At 46.3% G+C, this 26,118-nt stretch overlaps 3 non-coding genes across 3 annotated transcripts; 2 read left to right on the top strand and 1 right to left on the bottom strand.

Annotated features, from left to right (window-relative positions):
* Positions 1-13,223: 13,223 nt before the first annotated feature.
* On the top strand, positions 13,224-13,305 carry trnal-aag (transfer RNA leucine (anticodon AAG)). The gene has a single exon. It is a non-coding gene; the product is annotated as a tRNA-Leu (tRNA).
* Positions 13,306-16,768: 3,463 nt separating this feature from the next.
* trnal-aag (transfer RNA leucine (anticodon AAG)) lies at positions 16,769-16,850 on the top strand. The gene has a single exon. It is a non-coding gene; the product is annotated as a tRNA-Leu (tRNA).
* Positions 16,851-17,549: 699 nt separating this feature from the next.
* Positions 17,550-17,623, bottom strand: trnat-cgu (transfer RNA threonine (anticodon CGU)). The gene has a single exon. It is a non-coding gene; the product is annotated as a tRNA-Thr (tRNA).
* Positions 17,624-26,118: the final 8,495 nt, after the last annotated feature.

The following is a 26,118-nucleotide window of genomic DNA, read 5'->3' as shown; positions in this document are numbered from 1 at the left end:
CTAACATGGATTTTTCAAAAGTTAGTGAAAATTGGTGAAATCCCTTATGACTGGAAATTGGATAATGTTGTCCCAGGCTGACTGCACTGACCCTGGTAACTATAGACCAATGAGCTTAATGCCTATCACAGGCAAGATAATGGAAACAATAATAAAGAATGAGGTGGTAAAGCAGATGATGAGAACAGGCATGTTCGCAGAAAGCCAGCATGGGTTCAGAAAGGGAAAATCATGTTTTGTAAATACGCTGAACTTCTATGAAGATGCAACGAAAGTTTGTGACAACAATAGAGTGGTTGATACAGTGGTATGCAAAACTTTGAGCACCCCCTGGTCAAAGTTTCTGTTGCTGTGAATAGCTAAGCAAGTAAAAGATGACCTGATTTCCAAAAGGCATAAAGTTAAAGAGGACACATTTCTTTAATATTTTAAAGAAGATTACTTTTTTTTATTTCTGTCTTCTACAGTTTCAAAATGACAAATGAGGAAAAGGGCCCAAAGAGTTGACGCCTAGAAACGTTCTCCTTAGGCTGTGTAATGTGCTTGTGAGGCAACTACTTGAATACGGTGTACAATTTTGGTCTCCATATTGTGAGGGATGTGAAGACACTGGACACAGTTCAGAGAATGACAACTAGACTCATTCCAGGTCTGAAGGTTATGAACTATGAAGAAAAATTGAAAGGATTAAATCTTTTCGGCCTAAGTAGATGCAGAATGGGAGGAGACATGATAGAAGTGTTCAGAATCATTAAGGGTATAAGTAAGGTGGGTGCCAGCTGCTAACTCAGAATTAATCCATCAACAAGGTCACGGGGCCATAGGTGGAGACTGGTTAAAGGGAAATTTCAGACTAACATCAGGAAGCATTTCTTTACACAGTGAGTCGTGGACACATGGAACAAACTACCCAGTTGTGTAGTTGAGAGCACGACCTTACAGACTCGAAAATTTTTTTTCCACACACTGTATGAATAGGAATTTGGCAGGCTTTGTTGAGCTGAATGCCCTTTTCTGTCAAAAACTTTCTAATGTTCTTATACACCTGGGACATTAGGGTTAAATGTTCACATTTTCAGTGGACGCGAAGAGTAAAATCATCCCCTGTTGGTCTATGTTGTGATGTTCAGCGACCTTTGCAGGTGTACTCCAAGATGCACGAGGTTTTCATTCAGGTGAAGTGATCCCAGCTTCTGCAACTTAACACTGCAAATTAAAACAATCACACTGGCAACAGTTCTGGAATATCTGTACTCAACCCATTCTGGGATATTTGAAGCCGTTCTAAAATACAAACAGAAACCTCCAGTACAAGCTGAAATAGTTTTTATGAAGTTGTTTTATGATTTAAACATTAGTGACTTGCATTTGCACCGCTCCAGAAACTGTTCGTCAGCACGCTTCTGCAGGTTGCTCTCCGAGTTCGGGTTTTTAATTTAAAAAGTCATGAAGATTGCCGTCTTCAAGGAGTGTTTATGCAGGGATTGGGTACCAGGTAAATTGGACACTTGGCTTTTTGGGAGGCGACAAATCCCGCGTTGTATCCCGAAGCACAGAAAACGCAAAACATCTGTACACATCAGCAGGAAGCAGACTACCCAGATTTGTCATTAAATTATGTCATCGCTGATCAGATTGTCTGAACATCTCGTCATTTCCACCATCATGCCACGTCATCAGCCACTCGATTTCAGGCCATGTTTATCATTGTAACAAGTGCAGAGAAAATGTCTCCGGTGGGACTCCAACTCAAAACGTTTTTACTTAGTACTTGGTCACTCATCAGTAGAAGCCCAACACGCTAGCCATTGCGCCGCAGGGCACGCGGGAACACTCTTCTGTGCAGAAAGATAAACTTACTGAAGAGAAAATTACAGTTTATGACAAACAACGCTCCCTTTGTACAGGTCACATCTCCACCAGAACAGATGCCAGTGATCCAGACATCTGAACTGTCCCCTGCACTAGTTCCTCAGCCACGCATTCATCGGCCAAATCACCCCCACTGATGCGTGGCTCAGGTAGCAATGCAGATATTACTACCAGTCCTGCTTTTCAGCTTTCTGCCTAGCTCCCCAACATCTCTCTTTAGGACTACCTCACCTTTGTCACCGGTGCCAAAATGTATGAAGACTTCTGGCTGCTCTCCCTCCCCCTTTAGAATGCCGGGACCCGACCTGACACATCCCTGAGCCTGCCACCTGGGAGGCAACATATTGAGGCACCTGGTTGTCCCCAACACTCTCTAATCCTCTACGGAATCTCCTATTCCTCTTAAGTTCTCTCCTCTTCTGTGGCAAGCAACAGACTCATTGCCTGATACCCAGTCACACTACGTCTACCCTCCCCGCCCCCCACACCGGGGGCGGCGCAATGGCTAGCGCGTTGGGCTTCTACTGATGAGTGACCAAGTACTAAGTAAAAACGTTTTGAGTTGGAGTCCCACCGGAGGCGATATTTTCTCTGCACTCGTTACAATGATAAACATGGCCTGAAATCGAGCATGATGGTGGAAATGACGAGATGTTCAGACAATCTGATCAGCGATGACATAATTTAATGACAAATCTGGGTAGTCTGCTTCCTGCTGATGTGTACAGGTGTTTTGCGTTTTCTGTGCTTCGGGATACAACGCGGGATTTGTCGCCTCCCAAAAAGCCAAGTGTCCAATTTACCTGGTACCCAATCCCTGCATAAACACTCCTTGAAGACGGCAATCTTCATGACTTTTTAAATTAAAAACCCGAACTCGTAGAGCAACCTGCAGAAGCGTGCTGACGAACAGTTTCTGGAGCGGTGCAAATGCAAGTCACTAATGTTTAAATCATAAAACAACTTCATAAAAACTATTTAAGCTTGTACTGGAGGTTTCTGTTTGTATTTTAGAATTGATGGGAACAGCCACAACCGTCCTCTGCACTTCTCCTGACCGTCAACCAGCTACCTGTCTCCTGCAACCTACGAGTGGCCACCTCCCTATAGTTTTTATCACCTCCTCATTCTCCCGTAGGCGAAGGTCATCGAGCAGCAGTTCCGGTTCCTTGACACCTTCTCTGAAGAGATGCAGCTCGGTGCACCTGGTGCGGATGTGGTCACTCCGAATTCCCACATCTCACAGACAGAACAAAACACAGCCCGGGGAGACATTCTCACTGCACTATTTGTACGCTAACGGGCGACGAATGAAGAATAAAGAATGAGAAAAAGGAATTTTCCGGATACTTACCTCGCCCGAGCCTGACCTTGCCCAAGTCCGATGAACCAAATCTACATCTAGACTGGCCCATTCATATTATGGCCGCTCCGCCTGCCCCTACCTTATTTTTAATCCTATTTTCTAATAAATCCCGTTCATTGATTGGGCGCAGTACAAATCCGAAAACTGCCGCGAAGCGGGGCTTTTTAAAATCTTTAGCTTCTTCTGTGCTGCTTCTTCTCGTACTCTCGCCCACTGACTGGGCGCAGGCCCTTCAGTCTCTGTCTCCCTACGTTCTCCAATTGCGAGGAGCAGTTTCAGCTCGAAACTTTTCCCGCTCTGCCGAGCAAAACTCGGAGCTGCCTGGACATCGGATTTCGCGGCAAGTGATAGCTCTGCGATGCTCTGTGTGCTCAGCCAGTGAGAGTCTGTTCCGCTCGTCGCCCGCACGGCTGTCGGACAGCTCTGTGACGTCACAGGGAGGGAGACGTCACATCATTGACGTCATAATGTTCGTTCCATACATCACTTCGACGGCAGGATGGGGAGGTTTTGTGACGTCACAGAAAGAAGCGTCGCAACGTGAAATCCCCTCAGTGTGCCGTAACTGCCTCATTTCATTCTGCATTTTGTCATTCGTTTTCTGTGTACTACCGGAAGGTACACGCCTGTTGAAGTAATCTCTGCGGATAGCATGGAAACAAAGTTTTTCACTGTAGCCCGGTGTAATAATTTAGCAACGATCCATCGCGGCCCTTTCTAACGAGTCAGTCTCTCCCCTAGCAGGGATTCCTGTTAAAGACGGAGTGTCTCCCCCAATACAGGTACAGACTGTTGTTAAAGAGGGAGTCTCACCCTCATCAGACACCGTTGTTAAAGAGGAACTCCCTCCTCCATCAGAGACTCCTGTAAAAGAGGGTCCTTTCTCTATTAGGGACGCTATCCCTCTGTTAAAGTCGGAGTCTTCGCATCACCAGGGACGTCTGGCAGGACAGATTCCCTCCCTCATCTGGGACCCTGTTAAAGAGAGTTTCTCTCAACCCTTTTCTAAAGTTTCTCACCCATCAGTGACCCTTTCCCTCTTCCACTACTTTTCCCTTCTCTTCTCCCACACCTTCTCACTCAACACTGACTTTCACCTTCCCACTCACCCACCCAAACAGCCTCCAACTCGCATTCCCCATCTACAACCCTCTCTGTTTTCCCTCTCCCTCTCTCCCACTTCCCCCTCCTACCCCCTCTCTCCGTCACCTTCTCTCCCCCCCCCCCCTCTCTCTCCTCCTCTCGAACCTGGGCCTCTGCACCTCCCTCTGCAACTGGACCCTTGGCTTCCTAACTGGAAGAGCACAACCTGGCGCACCTCAGGTATGCGTGCTCTACTCTCTCTACGCCCATGACTGTGTGGCCAGGCACAGCTTAAAGGGCATGTATCAATTTGCTGACGATCCCGCCATTGTTGGCAGAATCTCAGATGGCGACCGGAGCGAGATATGCCAACTAGTTGAATGGTGTCTTAGCAACAACCTTGCACTCAACGCCAGTAAGAACAGAGAACAGATTGTGGACTTCCGAAATGGTTAGACGAGGAAACCTCTGGAGGGATCAGAACCAGGGAGAGCAATCTCAAGTTCCTGGGTGTTAATTTCTCTGAAGACTGAATCTGGACCCAACGTATCGATGCACTCATAATCAAGGCAGGACAGCAGCTCTCATTTATAATGGCGCTGGTGAGGATCAGCGACTGCTTACCAGTGACAAATAAAATAAAGGTACTGTTGAGGAAAGAGTTATCATTTTGGAGCCTTCTCATTCGCGGGTACTGGCTTTTATTTCTCTTACGGACAGGAGGGCGATCTTGCTTAAATGGAAGGAGGTTGCCCCCCCCCCCCCACATGTTCAATGGTCACGTGATGTTATGTCATGTTTAAATCTAGAGAAGATTCATTGCTCGATTTCTGATTCCAACCAAGATTTTCAAACGTTATGGGGACCCTTTCTGAACTATTTTAAAAACCTTTGACTTGTTATTAAAATACAGCCCTGGGCTATTATTATAAAACACTATATGGTAAAGTACTTCTTTTTTCTCCTTTTTTTTTTAACCAACCAGCTTTGTCTTGGTAGGGGGTGAAGATTTTTGATAATATAATTAACCATACTATTGTATTTCATCATTCAATTTATTTTATTTGATTGCTCATCAGTATGGGATACCGTGATTGTATCAGTGTAATTTATATGTAGTGCATTTTGAGCTATCGTATTTTGATTTATAAGTATCCTTATGAATTCTGTGTTTGTGCATATGAAACTTAATAAAAATATTGGAAAAGAAGAAAACAACTAAACACTTCTTTAATAACACTTTTGCTGCTAAACGTTCACTGCAAACAATACACCTCCCTGTCAGAGCTGACCTTTCAACCGGCCGTACGCCCTGGCATTTTTGCAACGGGAATTGAGGTTTCGAAGGAGCAGGACGGCCGCAGCGTCGTGTGTGCGGGCCGAAACCGGGTCGGAGAGCGGGAAGTGAGCCAATGTTTGGCCACTCCTGGAACGAACTTGCAGGCAATCCGATTCTGCAGAACCGAGGCGATGCAGAGTCCAGGCCGCTGGGTGGGCATGAGAGCGAGAGAAGATCGATTTAAACGCCAAGCCGAATTAAGGTGGTGGGCACCGGCCCGAGGGCGTATCGAAGCGGCAGGGTCCAGGTCCGAGGGCAAGGTCTGACCGATTAAAGCGCAGGGCCAGATTGAAAAGGTCAGTGTGTCGGGGCCGGGTGCCAGGCACCGGCCAGTTCAAATCGCGGCTCCACGCGTTTTACTCGTCTCCGCGCTGAACTTCAACACGTTACACCGCGAGATTTACTCGTCTCTGGAACTGTGGCTGCGGCCTGCAACTATCACGGTGTGAAATCACTTCTGTGAACTTCAGTTCTGAAAGCTTTTATTGTTTGCACATTTTTTCTCTGCGTGTTGGGTGTTTGACGATCTTTTTACTTTCACTGGGTTCTGTTGGTTCTCTTTGTTTTGTAGCTGTCTGCAAGACGAATCTCAAGGTTGAATAAAGAATACCTACTTTGATAATAAATAGATGTTGACTTGTCTTGACTATTTCATTAGGAGTTTCAAGAAGATTTGGTATGTCACCAAAACACTCAAAATTTTCTACAGATGTACCGTGCACTGGCTGCATCGCCGTCTGGTAGGTGCGGGGTGTGGGGGGGGGGGGGGGGTTGCTACTGTACAGGATAGAAGTGAGTTACAGAGAGTTGTTAAATTAGCTCGCTCCATCATGGGCACTAGCCTCCGTGGTAACCAGGACGTCTTCAAGGAGCGGTGCCTCAGAAAGGCGGTGTCCGTCATCAAGGGCCTGCACCGCCCAGGACCTGCCCTCTTCTCATTGCAACTGTTATAAAGATCTGCCCCCTTAGTATTAATGATCAGAGAGGCACAGAGAGAATCTGTATTTACCGCCATGTAACCTTCATCGTCTCAACTAAAAAGCACGAGGGCATGTACATACCCACTAGAATTTCCCGACCCCCCACGAACAGTCGAAAAGGCATTACCCGGGAATGGAGACTCCGCTGGTCAGGCCTGATCTCCACGTTTCCGTGGCTTCTCCGCATGCGCACTGGTTACTGAAGAGTTATTGCCGTTACTTATCTGCAGCTCCTGACTCTTACAGTGTTCCTCATCCATTGAACCGATGGATCTCCACCCCATTGGCTCAAGGTCACTTGCCTTGGACTAGGCCAGGGCTGCAGCCAACGTTATTCTATGGTTCTGTCCCCTAGCCCCTCGCCTTTGTACCTTTGAACTGACTGCTCCGAACTAGGTGACCCAGACACGGATTCTAACAAGATTACAGATCACTTCTTCGGGAAGTCTGCCACTGACGTAATACATAGAAACTCGTCTGAGAATGGTGTCAGATATAGCCGGCCATTAGTTGAAACTCCTTGTGTCCACATTCAATTGTTCTGATTGGTTTATCAGTTCCAAGTTCACAAAGTGGGGTGGTGGGGGCGGGAGGGACACAGACAATTGGTTTGTCTGCTTCTCCTGACCTTGATTTACTCGAATCCACTGATTTCAAGACTGCAGTTCCTTCTGGCCAGCACTACCATTAGGAAGGAGGTACAGAAGCCTAAAGGGACACACTCAACAATTTAGGAACAGCTTCTTCCTCTCTGCCATCCGATTTCTGAATACACATTGAACCCATGAACACTACCTCACTAATTTTGTTTTAAAATTCCTATTTGTCCACTACTTATTTAACTATATATAGTACTTACTGTAATTTGCAGATTTCTTTTTCTCTCTATCATGTATTGCATTTTACTGTTGCTGCAAAGTTAACAAATTGCACATCTGACTTTGATATTAAACGATTTTAAATCTGATTCGCTTCCCTCGCACTATCCCCTCTTTCCCACTCCCCGACCCCACTTCTCACTCTCTCTCCCCCCTCTTTCTCTCCCTCTTCTTCTACTTCATGTTATCCATGGCACTCAGCCTCTTGTGCACCCCCCTCTCCCTCTCTGCCTCCCGCTCGCTTTCTGAATCTGCTCAGGTATTGGTAGATACTTGTGCAGATTACTGGTGTTGCTTGCCAGTTTATCCAGCTGGAGGCTGTTCACACCTTGTATTCTTTCTTCCAGTCCCGATGAAGAATCTCAGCTCGAAACATCGAATTTTGTTTCCCATCCATGGATGCTGCCTGAGCTGCCACGCACCGTGTGCTTTGCTCTAGATTTCCAGCATCTGCAGCATGTCTTGTCTTTCTTATTCTTTTCTTTCTGTGAGCGATGAGTCGCTGAGATTCCCTCTGAGAGGGTGGCTACTTGGGCAGTCGTGTCTCAGCAGAACATCGAACTGTTTCCATTACACTTTTACAGCTTGGTTTGTACACTTGTCATGAATTTTCTATATTCTTTCCTCGCTCTGCTTATGAATTGGGTGCAGAAACAGGAGCATATCGGAGAGAAATCTACGGCCTGGACAGTCAGCACAGGGCACTGGTGGGTAGGGTGATATTTGCTGACAGTCAGAAGGGGAACTGGGATACACCTCAACTTTGGCGAGCTGGTAGTTCTGAATATTGCTGCAAATCTACGACTTAGTTAGGGTTATGGAGAGTGAATGATCTTGGAAACTGATTATTTGACTAAATAGGTTCGAAAGCCTTAGCCAGGCATCACACTAGCCAGGATAAAGGCTAATGAGAAAGCATATAATACAGGCAACTCTAGTAAATCCCATAGGCCCTGGGGATCTATCCACCTTAATACCCATTAGTGTTGGCGCGTGGCCAAGTGGTTAAGGCATTGGCCTCGTGATCTGAAGGTCGCTAGTTTGAGCCTCAGCTAAGGCAGCGTGTTGTGTTTGTCCTTGAGCTGTGTTGACCCCAGAGCCAAGCTGTATCGGCCCTTGCCCTTCCCTTGGACACCATCAGTGGTGTGGAGAGGGGAGACTTGCAGCATGGGCAACTTCCAGTCTCCATACAACCCTGCCCAGGCCTGAGCCCTGGAAACTTTTCAAGGTGCAGATCCATGGTCTCTCGAGACTAACGGATGCTGAATACCCATTAAGAGACCCATCACTTCCACCTCCTTGACCTGTAAATGCCTTAACGTCTTTATGCACTCAGTACTGATCTCCTGGTCCTCCATATTCTTTCCCTTGGTAAATACATTGAAACAAAGTACTCATTAAGTCACTCACTGACATTCTCTGCATCCAAGCAAATGTTTCTCCCTTTATCCTTTCCCTGGATTTCCTCTTGATGTTGCTATTAAGGGGAATGGCCTCGGGGTAAACTGTCCTGGCTAACTATTCCCTTTCCCTTTTCTGAAGGTTAACCTGTTACTGGTGTCCTGCACCTTTGGTGTAACTACCTCCCTCTATCACTTGTCAATCAACTACATCAGCCTCCTGAACGATCCGAAGTTTATTCAATTCTAGCATCAGTCCCGAAATACTGGGCGCAATAGAGACACCTGTGGCATGTTGCCATCCAAGTGCCAGGGTCAGGATCTGTAAGAAACTACAGCTATAGTCAGGGTCAATGGGAGTCTCATTCTCTTCCCACTTTCCACAATAGGGGTACTCCGTGCTCCTGACTTTAATTCTCACTGCCTTAGCTCTGCAATAAAAGAAACTTACCAGAACCTTACCTTGGCTGTCTCTCTCTCCTTCTGAAGTCTCTTGAACCAGAACCTCAGGTCCCCACTCACAACATGACCACTCCGCTCATCAGTGCTCTTCTATGTATTGACTCTTGCCAAGGGCCTAATTGCAGAAATGATCCTGAGTTCCACAGAAAGTCCTGATGGCCCTGCCCGCTTATTTTAAAATTTGTTGCTTACTTGCTGCAAGCAATGGAAAATCGGGCTAGGCTGAGAGATGAGGTGTGAAGGATGGTAGTGATGTCAGGAAGCGATGAAGAAGATGGAGGTAGTGGAGGTGATATTGGGTTATAGGAGCTATATGGAGGAAGGCGAATGACAGATTTCTGAGAAACGGAAAAGTGAACGAAGACTTGAGGATTGTGGTTTATCGTCCAGTGATGAAGGCAAGTAGACAGGGTTTAAATTAAAGAAGGAAGGCAGAGTTTAAGATATTGCTGAGTTTTGAATGTGAGCCTGTTTCTGATATTAATCCGATTACATTAACTAATGATTAAAAAAAAACATTGGGTGATAAGATGACAACCATGACTAACAAGTGAAGTCAAAGCCAACATAAAAGCCAAAGAGAGGGCATATATCGGAGCAAAATTAGTGGGAGGTTTAAGGATTGGGAAGCTTTTAAAAACTAAAAGAAGGCAATGAAAAAACCATTAAGGAGATAAAGATGGAATATGAAAGTGATCAAGATAATAATATTAAATAGAATACCAAAAAGTTTCTTGAGATTCATAAAGAGTAAAAGAGAGGCAAGAGTGGAGATCGGACCACTGGAGAGGTAGTAATGGGGAAGAAAGAAATGGTGGAAGAACTGAATGAGTATTTTGTATCGGTCTTCACTGTGGAAGATACTAGCAGTATGGTGAAAGTTCCAGCTGTCAGGGGGTATGAAATTACCATAACTAGATAGAAGGTTCTTGGGAAACTGCAAGGTCTGAAGGTAGATAAGTCACTGGTTCCAGATGGTGTACACCACCCTAGAGTTCTGAAAAAGGTGGCTGAAGAGATTGTGGAGGTATTAGCAATGATCTTTCAAGAATCAGTAGATTCTCAAATGGTTCTGGAAGACTAAAAATTGCAAACGTCACTCCATTTCAAGAAGGGAGAGAGGCAGAAGAAAGGAAACTATAGGCCAGTTAGTCTGACCTCAGTGGTTGGAAGGATGTTGGAGTTGTTTATTAAGGATGAGGTCTCAGGGTACTTGGATGCATGTGTAGTCAGCATGGTTTCCTCAAGGGAAAATCTGGCCTGACAAATCTGTTGGAATTCTTAAAAAAAAATAACAAGCAGGATAGACAAAGGAGAATGGGTTGCTGTTGTGTACTTGGACTTTCAGAAAGCCTTTGACAAGGTGTTGCACATGAGGCTGCTTGACAAGCTACAAGCCCATGTATTACAGCACAGGTAAAGCAGTGGTTGATTGGCAGGAGTCAAAGAGTGGGAATGAAGGGAGCCTTTTCTGGCTGGCTGCTGGTGACAAGTGGTGTTCTATTGGGGTTTGTGTTGGGACAGATTCTTTTTACGTTATATGTCAATCATTTGGATGATGGAATTGATTGCTTTGTTGCAACGTTTGCAGATGATATGGAGATAGATGGAGGGGCAGGTAGTTTTGAGGAAGTAGAGAGGCTACAAAAGGACAGACAGATTAGGAGAATGGGCAAAGAAATGACAGATGGAATACAATGTTTGGAAGTGCACACACCTTGGTAGAAGAAATGAAAGGTAGACGATTTTCTAAATGGTGAGAGAATACAGAAAACTGAGGCCCAAAGGGACAGCTGTCCTTGTGCAGGATTCCCTAAAAGTTAATTCACAGATTGAGTCTGTGGTGAGGAAGGCAAATGCAATGTTAGCTTTCATTTCAGGAAGACTGGAAATATAAAAACATGGATGTAATGGTGGGATTTTATAAAGCACTGGTGAGGCCTCACTTGGAGTATTATGAGCAGGTTTGGGCCCGTTGTTTTAGAAAGGATGTGCTTGAAACTGGAGAGGGTTCAAAGGAGGTTCACAAAAATGATGCCAGGATTGAATGGCTTGTCACATGAAAAGCGTTGGATGACTCTGGGCCTGCATTCACTAGAATTCAGAAGAATGAGGGGTGACCTAATTGAAACCTATTGAATGGTGAAAGGCCTTGATAGAATGGATGTTGGAGAGGATGTTTCCTATGGTAGGAGAGTCTAAGACCAGAGGACACAGCTTCAGAACACAGGGTCGTCCCATTAAAATGGAGATGAGGAAGAATTTGTTTAGCTGGAGAGTGGTGAATCTGTGGGATTCTTTGCACACAGGCAGTTGTGGAGGCCAGGTCTTTATATATATATTTAAGTCAGAGTTTGATAGGTTCTTGGTTGGTCAGGGCATGAAGGGCTATGGGGAGGAGGCAGGAGATTGGGGCTGAGAGGAAAATTGGATCAACCACGATGAAATGGTGAAGTAGACGCGATGGGCCAATGGCCTAATACTGCTCCTATGTTACGGTCTTCTGGTTTTATGGTGATATTGTGGGCAAAAAAGAAACATTTAAGAAGTTGGGCCCCTTAGTGTTTTGTAAATATAGTAAGTAATGTAAGGAACCTTTTGGTTAAAGCTGTGGGAGGAAGGAAACAACAGCAAGGGATTATGATGAACGAGAGGAGCTTTGGGGAGTAAATCACAGGAGTGCATCTTAGTCGGGGAAGGAGGGGGGAGTTGTAGACGCTAAACGCTTAAAAGGATTTTGTGGTGGAGAAAGAAAAGGTAGTTTGTCGGTGTTGATTGAATTTGATGGGGAAACAGTTGACTGAAAGGGTTAACATATATAAGTTAAATGGCTCGAGTCCATGTACTGGCCGCTCTGAGATGTATAGTGCCACAAGTTTGACTATGTAACAGCGGTGTGGCAAGTGTGATACAGAACAGAATTATAGTGGAGAGGGCATTAGGCCAAAATGTAGCAGTTATGAATGGGAGCATAGATCTGCTTATGGACGGTGTCTCGTACATAAGAAAGTTGTAGAAGTGCTGCATGTCGGGTGGAAGTGGCCGAGGTTGGTGGGAAATCGAACCATCCAAGACATGGTTTGAAGTAATCGAATCATTCACTCAACACGCCAATCAGGTGAATGCATTTCTCTCAGCGCGTCGTTGTCTCGGAACTGATCGGGGAAAATGCGACGGAACAGCGCGCTCGTTTGTTCATGGACCCGGAATTGGAGGGCAACCGGCGGAAGAGTGCTGACTGGTTCTGGTGCCAGTCAATACTATTTAATCATCAAATAACTTAATAAAAACAGTTTCAGCTCACATCGGAGGTTTGCGTTTGTATTTTAGAACGGCTTTTAAAAAATCCCAGAAAGGGCTGAGTACAGATATTCCAGAACTCTTGTCAATATAATTGTTTTAATCTGCATTGTTAGGCTGCGGAAGCTGGGATCGTTTCATCTGAATGAAAACCTGTGCATTTGGAGTACAGATGCAAAGGTCACTGAACATGACAGCACATACCGATAGGGGGCGATCTTACTTTTCGCACCCACTGGAAATGTGAACGTTTAACCCATGTGCATACTGAAAAGAGTCATGAAAATTAGCTTCCTTGCACCGACATCTGGAAAAGCATTGCCTGGCACCCGGCAGTTTGAAGAGGCAACTCGGTGCCACCGTTCTCTCTGGTTCTTTCTGGTTTGTTTTGCAGAAATATTGGGTTGGAAAAATAGAAAATGCATCAAGCTTCAATCTCAGTATGTGGGAGATTATTTTAAAACATACACCTAGGATAACACACTTTCAAGACTAAAGCGATCAACTAATTCACATCATTGTGTCGTAAATTTTAAAATCCGTGGTAGTGTGGCCGAGCGGTCTAAGGCGCTGGATTAAGGCTCCAGTCTCCCAGGAGGCGTGGGTTCGAATCCCACCACTGCCAACGTGTCTACACTTTCTTTTCCTCCAGGACTTTAGTTGCACTGTTATAGATAATTCCAAAATGCTTTGCAGAAAAAAATATGAATTACAAATCACCATGACTGCGATCCAGTATTGGTGTCAGGTTTTAGTATACAGTATTACTGTGGGCTGCAGAACACTTCAGATTGCTCCGGGGCGGGCTGCTGTGGACGCGTAGGGCTCTTGGGTGTAAAAGTATTTAACATCTATATGTATTCTAGCTCATTTCTGTAAAGTCGTCTGTCCGGTTTCTTGATCAATGCAGCGAATTTGACTTCGATTGGAAATTCTTTTGGAACGACGTCACCACAAATAAATCCTTGAGACAGCAGGAATTTGACTTGTTTGAGAAAGGACAACCGAGGAAACCGTGGAAGAAAGCCCCAGACAGTGAAAGGGAAAGCGGACATCAAGAGCCGGCTGACGAAGTTGCGAAGGGCTTAGAATCTAAGGAAGCTGCACAGAAAGAAAGATCAAACAAGAGCACAGTTCTACAAAGACCCTTTAACTTTTATTAAAGATCTCTTCACAACCGGAAAAAAAGTGGAACTTTGAAAACATCTAAGCAGGAACCAGAAGAGCACCTGGAAAAGATTCGCACTGACTTGAAAAGACAAGAACATGTGATCATTCTATCCGACCTCCCGCCAAATCAACACCACTCCCCCCCCCCCATCTACTACCTGGATTTTGACCCTCCAAAAAGGGGCGAAGTGGAGAAGGCAGTCCGACGGGCAGGAGCAGTATCTGCTCCCGGGCCTAATGGAGTAACATATAGGTTTCTTAAGAACGCACCGGACGGCTTGCTGTTTCTCTGAAGGCTCATGAGGATTGTCGGCAGAGGCGAATAATACCCAAAGCGTGCGAAGGGCTGGCGGTGTCCTGATTCCAAAAGAAAAGGATGCAGGAAAGCGTAAGTCAGTTTCGACCAATCTGCCTTCTGAACGTCAAGGGGAAAATCTTCTTCACTGTCATAGCACAGAGGCTGGCCAACTTCCGGGAGAGAGAGAAGTACATTGATACATCTGTACAGAAAGCAGGAATTCCAGCGTTCTCCGGGTGTTTGGAACAGGTAAACACGATATGGCATCAGATCCAAGCAGCTAGGAATGGCAAAAGGAATCTCTATGTGATCTTCCTGGACTTCGCCAGTGCATTTGGCTCAATTCCCCATGCACCTCTCTGAGAAGCATTCGACTTCTTCCAGATACCAGAGCCCATCACAACGCTGGCATTATGGTTGGGTGCACTACATAACCCCCGGCCTTCACAATGGCCATGGAGTTCGTTAGCAGGCATCAGAATGGGTGGTAGCTGATGAAGGAGCAGGCCGGGCGCTGGACTTTGTCTTTCCCCTATTAGGGCATACATGGACACTACTGCAGCATGCACCAAGCGACGGCCTAGAAAGCTGCAGGAAAAACACCAAGCGGGCCAGAATGAAAATCAAACCCAGCAAGTCACGAAGCGTCTGCATAGTCAAGGGAATGCTGGGAGACATCGGCGATCACCCATTTCCAACAGCGTCCGAACAGCTTGTCAAAGGCCTGGGTAGATGGTACAACATCAGCCTCACGGACAAACAGCAGGTGCAGCAGCTAAAGCAACGAATCGCCGACGGCCTGGGTATCATCGACAAGGAAAACTGAAGCTCCAGCGCTTACAGTTTGGGCTCCTACCTCGGGTGATGTGGCCACTCACTATCTATGAAGTCCCACTAACAACCCTGAAGAAGCTCGAGCGAACCATCACTTCGTTCGTAAAGAAGTGTCGGTCCCAAGGGTCTCTTTGGTGAAGGAGTCCGTGAACTACCTTTCACTGGCCTCACAGAGGGATACAAGTTTTCTGAGGTGCGTCTGCAGATGACCGTCAAACACTCTGGCGACAAGACCATCAGTAACGCTGCATCAACCGGGCGGAAATGGAGCCCAGCTGATGCGCGGCAGCAAGCAACAGCAGGCCTTAGTCATAGCGACACTGCGGAGCAAGTCCAACAGGGCAGGGCCGGCTCTGGACTGGCAGCAAGTGGACCCACTTGGCACAAGGTCACAATTCCAGAGCGAAGGGCGAGGAAGGGCGGCGGGAAAGTATTGAGAAGGCATCTAGGAGGACATCTGGGAGATGGAAGCAAACAGACTTAGCTTTCTCCTCAGAGCTACATATGATGCGCTTCCCTCACACAAAAAAACCCACTAGTGTTTCGGTGAAGACCCAGCTTGTTCCCTGTGCCCGATTCTGGCAACCCTCAATCACATCCTGGCAAGCTGCAAAACCAGTCTCACACAGCAGATACACAACCAGGTCTTGCAGAGTCTGGCAGCGGCAATCGAGACCAAGATAGCAACCAGCTCCTTTCTCTCTGGAACGACTAATGCTCTGACACCAGCAGCATTCATCCGGGAGGGAGGGAAAAGAACCAACTAATCTCCCTCCTAAGCCGGAAACAGGGCAGATGAACATGACCGGCGACTGGGGAAAATGCTGGTGGGTGCCAATGAACAACTCACCTTTCCAGCGGAGATTGCTCCCGGACTTGGTTCTCTGGTCCAGTTCACTGCGGATCGTCTACATCGTGGAACTCACAGTCCCGTGGGCGGATTCAGTGGCTGAAGCATATGAGCGCAAGAAGCTACGCCAAAGCTCAGCGACGGGACTGAAAAACCCTGTGGAAGTGGGTTGTAGGGTATCTATAGCCACACCCACATCAAACTGCTGAAGGAGCTAGGAATCTATAGTCAGACTCTGGCAAAACCATCGCAGGTGGCGGAAAGAAGCAGCCACTGGCTTTGGATCAAGCGAAAAATACTTCCTTGGCTCTAAGAACGCACCAAGAGAATGGAAAGACACAACTGGGGCGGGGGGGGGGGGGGGGGTTGGTTTTGGGACGCCAGAACTCAACGTCGAGCCCTCCGGAGATGTAGTGGAGTAATGGATGAAACGTCGAGGAAACTTGAAAACCCCCGCGTGTTAACCTTGTGCCACTCCCAAGATCAACGCAGCCTCCAACCAGTGCTCACGACCTATTAGCACGAGGGATAAAATAACGTTATCCCGTTTTTCTTAATCTTTGGAGAACACGTGCAACAGTCGCTGAACATGACAAATAGGCCGATAGGGGGGTGATTTTACTCTTCGCATCCACCTTAAACGTGAACATTTAACCCTAATGTCCCATGTGCATACTGAGAACAGTCGTGAAAATCGTGAAAAGCGTCCTTGCACTGATATCTGGAAAAGCATTGTCTGGCACCCGGCAGTTTGAAGAGGCAACTCGGTGCCACTGTTCTCTCTGGTCCGTTTTGCAGAAATATTGAATGGGTTGGAAAATAGGAAAAACGTCAAGTCTCAAGCACACTTTTTGCAGAATGTTTCAAAGCTTTCGCCACCACTTCAAGATTAACGTGGTAAACCAATCCATGCCCTGTGTAATGAATAAAAAGCGTGGTAGTGTGGCCGAGCGGTCTAAGGCGCTGGATTAAGGCTCCAGTCTCCCAGGAGGCGTGGGTTCGAATCCCACCACTGCCATCGTGTGTACACGTATTCTCTCTTTTCCACGAGGACTGTGGTTGCACTGTTATAGTGAATTCCGAAATGTTTTCCAGACAAAATATAAGAATCACAGATAAAGATTATTACAATCCAAGCACGAGGAATTTGCTGGAAATTCAAGCAAAGTAGCAGGCCAGGCAGCATCTATAGGAAGTACAGTCGACGTTTGTTCCACCTGCATTTTGTGTCTTGCTTGACTACAATCCAATATTGGTGTCGGGGTTTAGGATATTACTGTGGGCTGCAGAACGCTTCAGATTGCGTTGTGGCGCGTGGGGTCGTAGCCTCCATGTTTCGAAAATAGCGGGTGTGAAAGTATTTATCATCTATATGTATTCTATTTCATTTCTGAAACGTCGTTTATCCGGTTTCTTGATCTATGCAGCCAACTACTCAGAGTTTGATTGGAAAGACTTCGGAAACGTACTGTGAAATCGTTTCTGAGTAAGTTGTCCTGGTCAGAACAAGGACCAGGACAAGTTCAACAAGCAGATAACAACCACATTTTGTAAACGATTGTCGATTGTCAGCGTAGAACAACCCTATAATTGTAAAAACGCTATAACAAGGTAAACAAGCTAGACGGAACCGTGGTCTTGTTTCTTGCTCCGCATTGTGAAATGCGGACTTTAACTTGCAGTAACCGCCTTCATCACATGGCACCCCATAACTTAAAGGCTCCGCTGGGAGTCGAACCCAGGATCTCCTGTTTACGAGACAGGCGCTTTGACCAGCTAAGCCACGGAACCCTCGCGTTCACCTTGAACTTCAGCCACCACCTTGTACTTCGCCCTTCCCTCCCCACACATTCTTCCACTGATTTTTCCTCTTCCTTTCCGGTCCTGATGAAGGGTCTTGGCCCGAAGGGTCGACTGTTTACTCTTTTCCATAGATGCTCTCTGGCCTGCTGAGTTCCTCCAGGATTTTGTGTATGTGTTGCTTGGATTTCCAGCATCAGCCGCTTTTGTTGTGTATGGAATAATGATAGCTCACTTGCATTAACTTCTATTCTTCGCCGACTAGCGGGGGCAATGCTTCAGATTCAGACTGTAAAGATACGATAAAACAAAGCGGACCGTATTGAGATACTGGCAACACAAGTGAATCTGCAGATGCTGGAAATAAATAAAAACACAAAATGCTGGCAGAACTCAGCAGGTCAGACAGCATCTATGGGAGGAGGTAGTGACGATGTTTCGGTCCGAAACCCTTCTCATTCCTTTGTAGCCTGCATGGATAAAATAGGTTCCTACCCTCACCAGTTCACTAGTTTTCAGAACATTGATCCAATTCACAGGCACTCAGCCAGAAGGCCGTGGCGGATCTACCGGCCCTGGAGACTCAGATGCAGAACGCTCTGTCCTCAGTAAGGGCGTTATCTTTTCCCCCCTTTGCCCGCATCTCAACGTGTTCCCTGCCCGTCACGACGCTGAGCTATTCTTCCATTGCCCATTTCTTTGGCAAGAATTCCACATCGCGAATGGATGAACCCCTTCTCCCGTCTTCACCCCTTCTCCTCCTCATCTACACGCCCCCACTCCCAGAATATGCATAGGTATCCAGTCCATATCTCCCAGTACACACATATACAAGCACATATAGAATATTAATAAAAACACAGCCAAATAGATACGCATATATATTCCAGACCCCTCAGCCCATTTCAAATCTTCAGTCTCCACAACTATGCTACGCTTGTTTAGAGCGTGATAGCTCGGAGGCCAACCCGTCAGCTGAAAAGCAAGCGACCCCGCAGCTTGAGGCCCGAGTCCATTGAGTGCCGCTAAAAAAATTTGGCAGTTGACCACAACAGAGCTTGTCTTCTGGTGAGAAAAACACGGGGAGGGCAGCTCTGACTCTGTTCTGAACATAGCGCCACAGCACCCCCCCCCCTCCCCCGGTGAAGCGCAACGGCTTCGTCCCCTCACTCCGAGAGGTTGCAAACGGGCGAGACGGTGACTTCACACCTGGCCCTGGCTAAGACTGACTAGACCCTCTCCATTCGCCCCATTCCAATCAATCAACGAATTGAACTTGCAGTGTAACAGATTAACAATGTCCAAAAGGGTCTTGCAATCACCCCTGAGCATGACGGCCACTCGCTAATGGTCCGTGAGCCTCCATCGATTCGGGCAGCAGCACATTGCGAAGCTCCTTCATTATCTCCGCCAGCGAGCAACTCGCTGACGGTGTAGACCTGAGGTACTTTACGTATAGCAGGATCTTGCGACGATTACACGTACGTTTAAGTATAATGGTAATAGCTTTTGTTAACCCTGTAGAAGCGGCTGCGACCAGTCGCGCCGCCAACTTACTACCACATCAGGGTCAAACGTGCTGCACTCCTTTCAGGTCGACGGAACTGCCGGCTGAAGAAGGCGAGCGGCTGCCACACGCCTCCGGCCAACAGCATAGTCTGAAGCTTCAGCAGTAATGACTATAGGTGCGGTGGAGAGCGGGTGTGCCAGTAGGGTCGCGTTGCAAAGAGCTTGTTTGGTATTATAACTGCCCTGATCATGTCAGCTGACCAGTGAAGTACATGAGTCGGGACAGTGGGAAATCATTAACAGCGGCTACTTTTGATGGGAGGAGTTTCGCGCCTTCCGCAGAGATGGGATGGGCGAGAAAGTCAATGGTTGACAACCCAGACTGGCATTTAGCAGGGTTAATAATCAAACTGTGTTAGCTCGGAAAGTGTGCGTAGATGAGACACGTGTTCGGATGTGGATGCATTGGTGACGAGTATTTCATCCAGATAAACAAAAAGAAAATCTAAGTATTTTAATACAGAGTCCATCAGCCCAAACAACATGCACAGAAACTCAGAGGCAGGAGTTATCACAGCCGTTTTGGGAATGCCCTCCGAGCACACAGGCACCTGATGGTTGCCCCTAACGAGATCGCCTTTAGAAAAAAATTAACTTTCACGCTAAATGTGCCGAAAATTTCTGGAAGTGTGGGATCGGGTAACAATTGGGTTGGTGGCCTCATTAAGGCGTCGGTAATCGCCACACGGGGGGGGGGAGGGGTGTCAAACCCAAGGGGCTATTCAACCGGGCTATACTGCCAAGACTTTCCGTGTCGGCAAACTTAGCCACCGCGATCGTCAGCTTTTCTGAGTCCAGTCTATGTGCGCGGGCATGGACTGGTGGGCTGGTTATGGTGCTCGATCTCATGTTTTGTGACTGTAGTGGAGAATGTGGGCTTGGTGAGGTTTGGGAATTCGCCCAACAGTCCAGTGAACTCACATGCCGTGGTGCATATGTTTGCCAGATTCGTTGTGAGGAACTTACTCGAGGAGCAGGTCCTTGATATCCACAAGCTGGCAGTTCTTAAATTCGACTGATAGTCCTTTGACGCACAGGAAATCTGCACCAAGCAGGTCTAGCCACTTCAGCCAAGGCGAAGTCCCACGTATAATGTCGCCCACTGAAGCAGACCACCACCTGTTGTGTCCCGTAGGTCTGCATCCTGCTGCATCTGGCGGCCCCCAGAGAGGTTTTGTCGCCGTTTGCCTTCTCTTCAATAGGCGATGCTGGCACCACACTCACTTGAAGTCTTGCCCTGAAACCGTGCTCCGTGACACCTGGCAGCTGGAATCCATGATGTTCCCCGATGCACTGGCACTGTCGAAGCTGCAAGACGGTTGACACTTCCTAGCGTTTGTACCAAAGCGTGCGTGTAAACACACAAGTGTTGTCTGTTTCGCAGCCATGGGCGTCCTTATAATAGGGCCCTTGCTGACTGGGCTTATTGAAGGAGAGAAGGGAGCAGGAATGATGCTCCGCCGTCCAGCTGAGTGCAGACTATCAGCCAATTTTAGCAAACTTCTTGGATGCATTAGCGAGGACTACTCAAACTGGATCAGGAATTTGCTGCGTGAAAACATTTAACTGTCGTTCATTCTTTGGGGCACTCCTCTGTTTTCATGGATGGTTGCGAAGAAAAAGCATTGTATACATTTCCCTGACATTAAATGTACCTTTGAAACCTTTTGTTTAAAAATAGAACAAAGAAGGGAATTTCCCAGGATGAACAGCATGTGGTCCATTAGCTCTGAAGGCTCAGCATCGCGGAGACCAGGTAAGGAGAGCAACAGGTCGGTGTGCTCAGACTCTGATAGTCCAGAGTCTGCAAAAGGCGAGTTTTTAGCGATCGGTATGTATCAAGTTCAGGCGCGTGACCCAGTAGACGCACCACTCTGGCAACTGTGCAGTTACTGAGCGATGCTGCCACATAGAAATGGTCTTGCCAGCGGTCATTCCTTGCAGCGCAATTTGAGCCTTGGCTTGTACAAACCAAGCAATGGCATTTTGCTCCCAAAAACCCAGCAGTTTCTAAGCGACTGCGTTGGCCGACATTTTCAATATAAATTTTCACAAATAAAACTGCATTGGTATTTTTATGTATAAGAAAAATCATAGCAACTTATTTATCGAACAACAAAAACTGAACACGAAGCGCAGTAAAAATCATTTACGTAATTACCTCAATACGTCAGACCTGCCTCCTAAAGGCAACCCCAACCCAATGTAGGTGGCTGTGAATTCTGTATGGTGCCACCATTTATATTACCCTGCACTACACCTGCCCATTCACCTCCTCCCTCACTTCCCTTCAGAACCCAAAACACTACTTTCAGGCGAGGCAACACTTCACCTGTTGATCCTCTGTTGTGTTCAGTGCTCCCGATCGAGCTTTCTTTACACAAGTGACACCCATCACAAACTGGAGGACTGTTTCGTCGAGCACCTCCGCTCCATCAGCCAAAAGTGGACATTTGTGGTGACCAAACAATGCAATTCCCATTCCCATGCCTGTTCCGACATGTGGGTCCGTGGCCTCCTTTTGTGCCAAAGACGAGGCAACTATCAGAGTGGAAGAGCAACACCTTATATTCCGTCTAGGTAGCCTCCAACCTGATGGCACGTAAATCAATTTCTCCTTCCGGTAAAAGAATCTTTCTTCCCCTCCTCTCTCCTTCTATTCTTCACTCTGGTCTCTTACTCCACTCGCCTCCCCTGAGTTCCCTCCTCCTTCCCTTTCCCTTATGATCCACTCTCTTTTCCTATCAGATTCCTTCTTCTCCAGCCCTTTTTCTTTCCAACCCATCGAGCTTTACCTATCACCTTCCAGCTTAGCCCCCTCCCCACCTTTTTAATCTGTCATCTTCCGCCTCCCTTTTCAGTCCTGAAGAAGTGTCTCAGCCTGAAATGTTGACTGTTTATTAATTTCTATAGATGCTGTCTGACTTGTTCAGTTCCTCTAGAATTTTGTGTGTGATCCTGTGCGAGGAGCTTGTACGTCCTCTCCATGAAATTTGTGGGTTTCCTCCAGAGCTTCCAGATTCCTCCCACAGTCCAATGCTGTACTGGTTACTAAGTTAATTGGTCATTATAAATTGTCCCATGACTGGTTGGCATCCGTCTGTCTCAAAGGACAACGGATGATGATGATCATCATCATGATGACAAGCCTGGGCAGAAGGTCTGGAGACTCCAAGATGCCCAGTCGGCAAGATCCCCCTCTTGACCTCACCAATGCAGTCCAAAGGAAAGCTTATGAAGCAAGATAGATAGAAGCTGTCCCTGAGTCTGTCATTTCAGCTGACTCCCAGGAAGGTTTGTCGTGGAAAGGCTACGACAACTAGAGTGACTTCGAGTTTCGTTTTAAGAGTTTATTATCGTGATATCATGGAGAGTCTGCGTCAGTCTCCACCGCCACCAGAGTTCTGATTTTTAGGTTACACAAAACACAAATTTATAGAGCAAGACAAACAACTTCACTTAATTTGTTTAGCATCCCCACAGCCAGTATATAATCAGTCGTTTAAAAGACATGTTAATTATCTCTCAGCGAGGGTCTAATAGTCATCTTTGGTTCCTGTTATCAGGAATCATAATCTACCCCCAGACGCATACTCCCTCCTGGCTCCAGGGCAAAAGTTCCTGTTTATTGCAGTTCCTGGTACTGTGCTTATCATCCAAAGTTATTCTTGACACGCATTAGCAGTCTTAAGCCCAGCTGCTCTAGAACGGTCAAGTATCCCATCATACACTAGTTTTAAACCATTTCCACTGCAAGGTTGAGAAAGGCAAAGTAGTGCATATTGTTTACATGAACTTTAGCAAAGCCATTGACAAGGTCCCATATGAGAGGTTGGTCAGGAAGATTCAGTCACTTACTATTCAAGATGAGGTATGTACTAAATTGGATTAGACCTTGGCTTCGTGGAAGAAGCCAGAGAGTGCTTGTAGATGGTCGCCTCTCTGACTGGACGCCTATGATTAGTGGTGTGCCATAGGGATCGGTGCTGGGTCCGTTGTTATTTGTCATCTATATCAACGAACTGGATGATAATGTGGTAAAGTAGATAGTCATATTTGTGGATGACTGCAAGGTTGGATGTGTAGTGAACAGTGAGGAAGGCTATCAAAGTTTGTGGAGGAACCTGGATAATCTGGAAAAATGGGCTGAAAATGGCAGATGGAATTTAATTGCATACAAGTGTGGGGGTGTTACACTTTGGTCAGACCAACCAGGGCATGTCTGATACGATGACCACTGAGGAGCACTGTAGAACAGAAGGATCTGGGAATACAGATCGATAATTCCTTGAATGGGTGGCAAGGTGGAGTTAAGTCTCTACCAGACAGGTGTAAGGCACTCCTTCCCACTGCTAGCCTGCAGGTCACACTTGGGAAAGGTGTATCTAGCTCCGTAATCAGGGTCACATGAAGCCAGATGAGCAGTCGGTGCATATCACAAGTCCTGGTTACGTGACCATTGATGCCAGGCAGACAATCTCTGAAGAGTATTGATAATAGCTGGGTCACCCATCTTTTAAGGACACTGGCCAGAAGAAGGCAATGGCAAGCCACTTCTGTAGAAAAATTTGCCAAGAATGAGTATGGTTATGGAACCGCCATGACCACTCACATCATATGACATGGCACATAACGAACAAATAAATTGCTTAAAAGTGGTGTCACAGGTAGATAGGGTCATAAAGAAAGCTTTTGGCACGTTGGTCTTCATAAATCAATATAATGATTACCAGAGTTGGGATGCTATGTCGAAGTTGTGTAAGATGTTGGTAAGGTCGAATTTTTAATAGTATGTTAAGTTTTGCTCATCTATCTACAGGAAAGATGTAAATAAGATTAAAAGAGAGCAGAGAAAATTTACAAGGGTGATGCTAAGACTTGAGGGCCTGAGTTATAGGGAAAGGTTGAATATGTCAGGACATTTTTCTCCAGAACATAGAAGATTGTGGGAAGATTTGATAGAGGTATACAAAATTATGAGGGGTATAAAATATGCAAGAAAACATTTTCCACTGAGGTTGGATGAAACTACAACTAGAGGTCATGGATTAAGGCTGAAAGCTGAAATGTTTAAAGGGAACTTCTTCAAGAGTGTGGAACAAGCTGCCAGCCCAAGTAGTGGATTTCAATATTTATTTATTTATTGAGATACAGCATGCACAGTCCCTTCCGGCCCTTTGAGGTGCACTGTCCAGCAATCTCCTGATGTAACCCTGGCCTAATTACTGGAAAATGTACAATGACCAATTAACCTACTAACCAGTATGTCTTTGGACTGTGGGATTGGCAGGTTTCTGGGGAAAATGCAGATCAGGGGGATTAGTCTGCTGACACAGGAATGTGCGGAGAAGTGGGGGGCAGTAGAAGCAGATTGGAGACAGATAGCTTTTGAAATAGAGTAGGGCGTTGTCATTATTTAGGGACTGAATAAGGGCTGTGTAGTGGCATTGATTGAGGACTGACACCAAAATGTGGGGAGAGAGTAGGTCAGTGGGATTTCTTCGAGGGCTAAAACACAATGTGCGGAGAGAGCAGAAGAGTGGGATTATGTTGAGGACTGACATATGGCCGTGGGGAGACAGTGGGACGGTGGATATATTTTGAGGACTGACACAGCATGAATTCTGAGACCTAATTTCTTGGTATGCAAGTTCAAAGTGAGTCCGGGGCCCAGAAGAGCAAATCCACAGTGACTGCTCCATCCTTCCCACTAGTCTCAGTTGCCCAATACACTCCCCTTCATGCACTTATCCAAATGCTTCTTAAATAATACTGTTATGCCTGCTTGAACCACATCCTCTGGCAACTCGTTCCAAATGTGTGAAAATGTAGTCTCTCAGGTTACTTTTAAATCTTTCCCTTCACTTTAAACCTGTGTCCCAGTTAAAACCCTCACCTACCATGGGAAAAACACTGTTACTGTCCACTTTATCTCTGCCTCTATGTTTAAACAATTTTATAATTTCTTGCCCCATTTCCTACATTCCATAAATTAACACCCTAGCCTTGCCAAACTTGCCCTTTTGCTCAGGCCCTCTCGGTCTTGCAGTATCTTCTTAAAACATTTCTGCACTCTTTCCAGATTAACCACTTCTTTCTTCTAACACAGAGTGACTAAAACTGTACACAGTACTCCAAGTATGTCCTCACCAACTTATACAACTGCAACTTCTTTACTCAGTGTCCTGACTGACGAACAGCTGCATGCTAAATGCTTTTCTCACCACCTGTCTAGCTGAGAAGCCACTTTCAATGAACTCAACACCTGTGCTCCTCAGTCCTCGGTTCCATTACACTCCCTCATGCCCTACCATTCTTATGTCCTATGCTGATTTGACATTCCAGAATGCTTTACCTTACACTTACCTGTATTGAAATCCGTTTGCCACTTTTTGGACCAGTTCCCTAACTGATCAAGATCCTTACCTCCATTACGGGCACTAGACTCTCCACCATCAAGGACATCTTCAAAAGACAGTGTGGCAAGAAGGCTGCCTCTGTCATTAATAACCCTTGTGATCTGGGAAATGCCCTTCTCCCTTTATACCATCAGGATGGACATACAGGAGACCGAGGATCCACACTCAATGATAGCAGAACAGTTTTTTTTCCATCTGCCATGAGATTCTGAAGGGACCACAAACCCATAAACATGACTTCACTATAACATTTATTTATTGTAACTTATATGTTTTCAGTCCTTGTAAGGAAAGAGTTAAATTTGATTTCTCTTTGTTATATCCAAAATGTGCACCACAAACTGGAAGCTTGTAAGACAAAATGGTGTTAGCGTGGGATGTGAGAATGTGTACAAGGGAACCAGTTGACAGCAATGTTTTCGGAACTTAGTGTGAGTAACAGCCTACAGCTTTGAGGGTAGATAACGGTGAAATGATTTACTGAAAGCAGACGCTGGT

This window comes from Hypanus sabinus, chromosome 29 (assembly GCF_030144855.1).
Source record: "Hypanus sabinus isolate sHypSab1 chromosome 29, sHypSab1.hap1, whole genome shotgun sequence".
In the NCBI taxonomy this organism is placed as follows: Eukaryota; Metazoa; Chordata; class Chondrichthyes; order Myliobatiformes; family Dasyatidae; genus Hypanus; species Hypanus sabinus.
The sequence above is the reverse complement of the archived record's forward strand: the minus strand, read 5'-3'. Positions and strand labels throughout refer to the sequence as shown.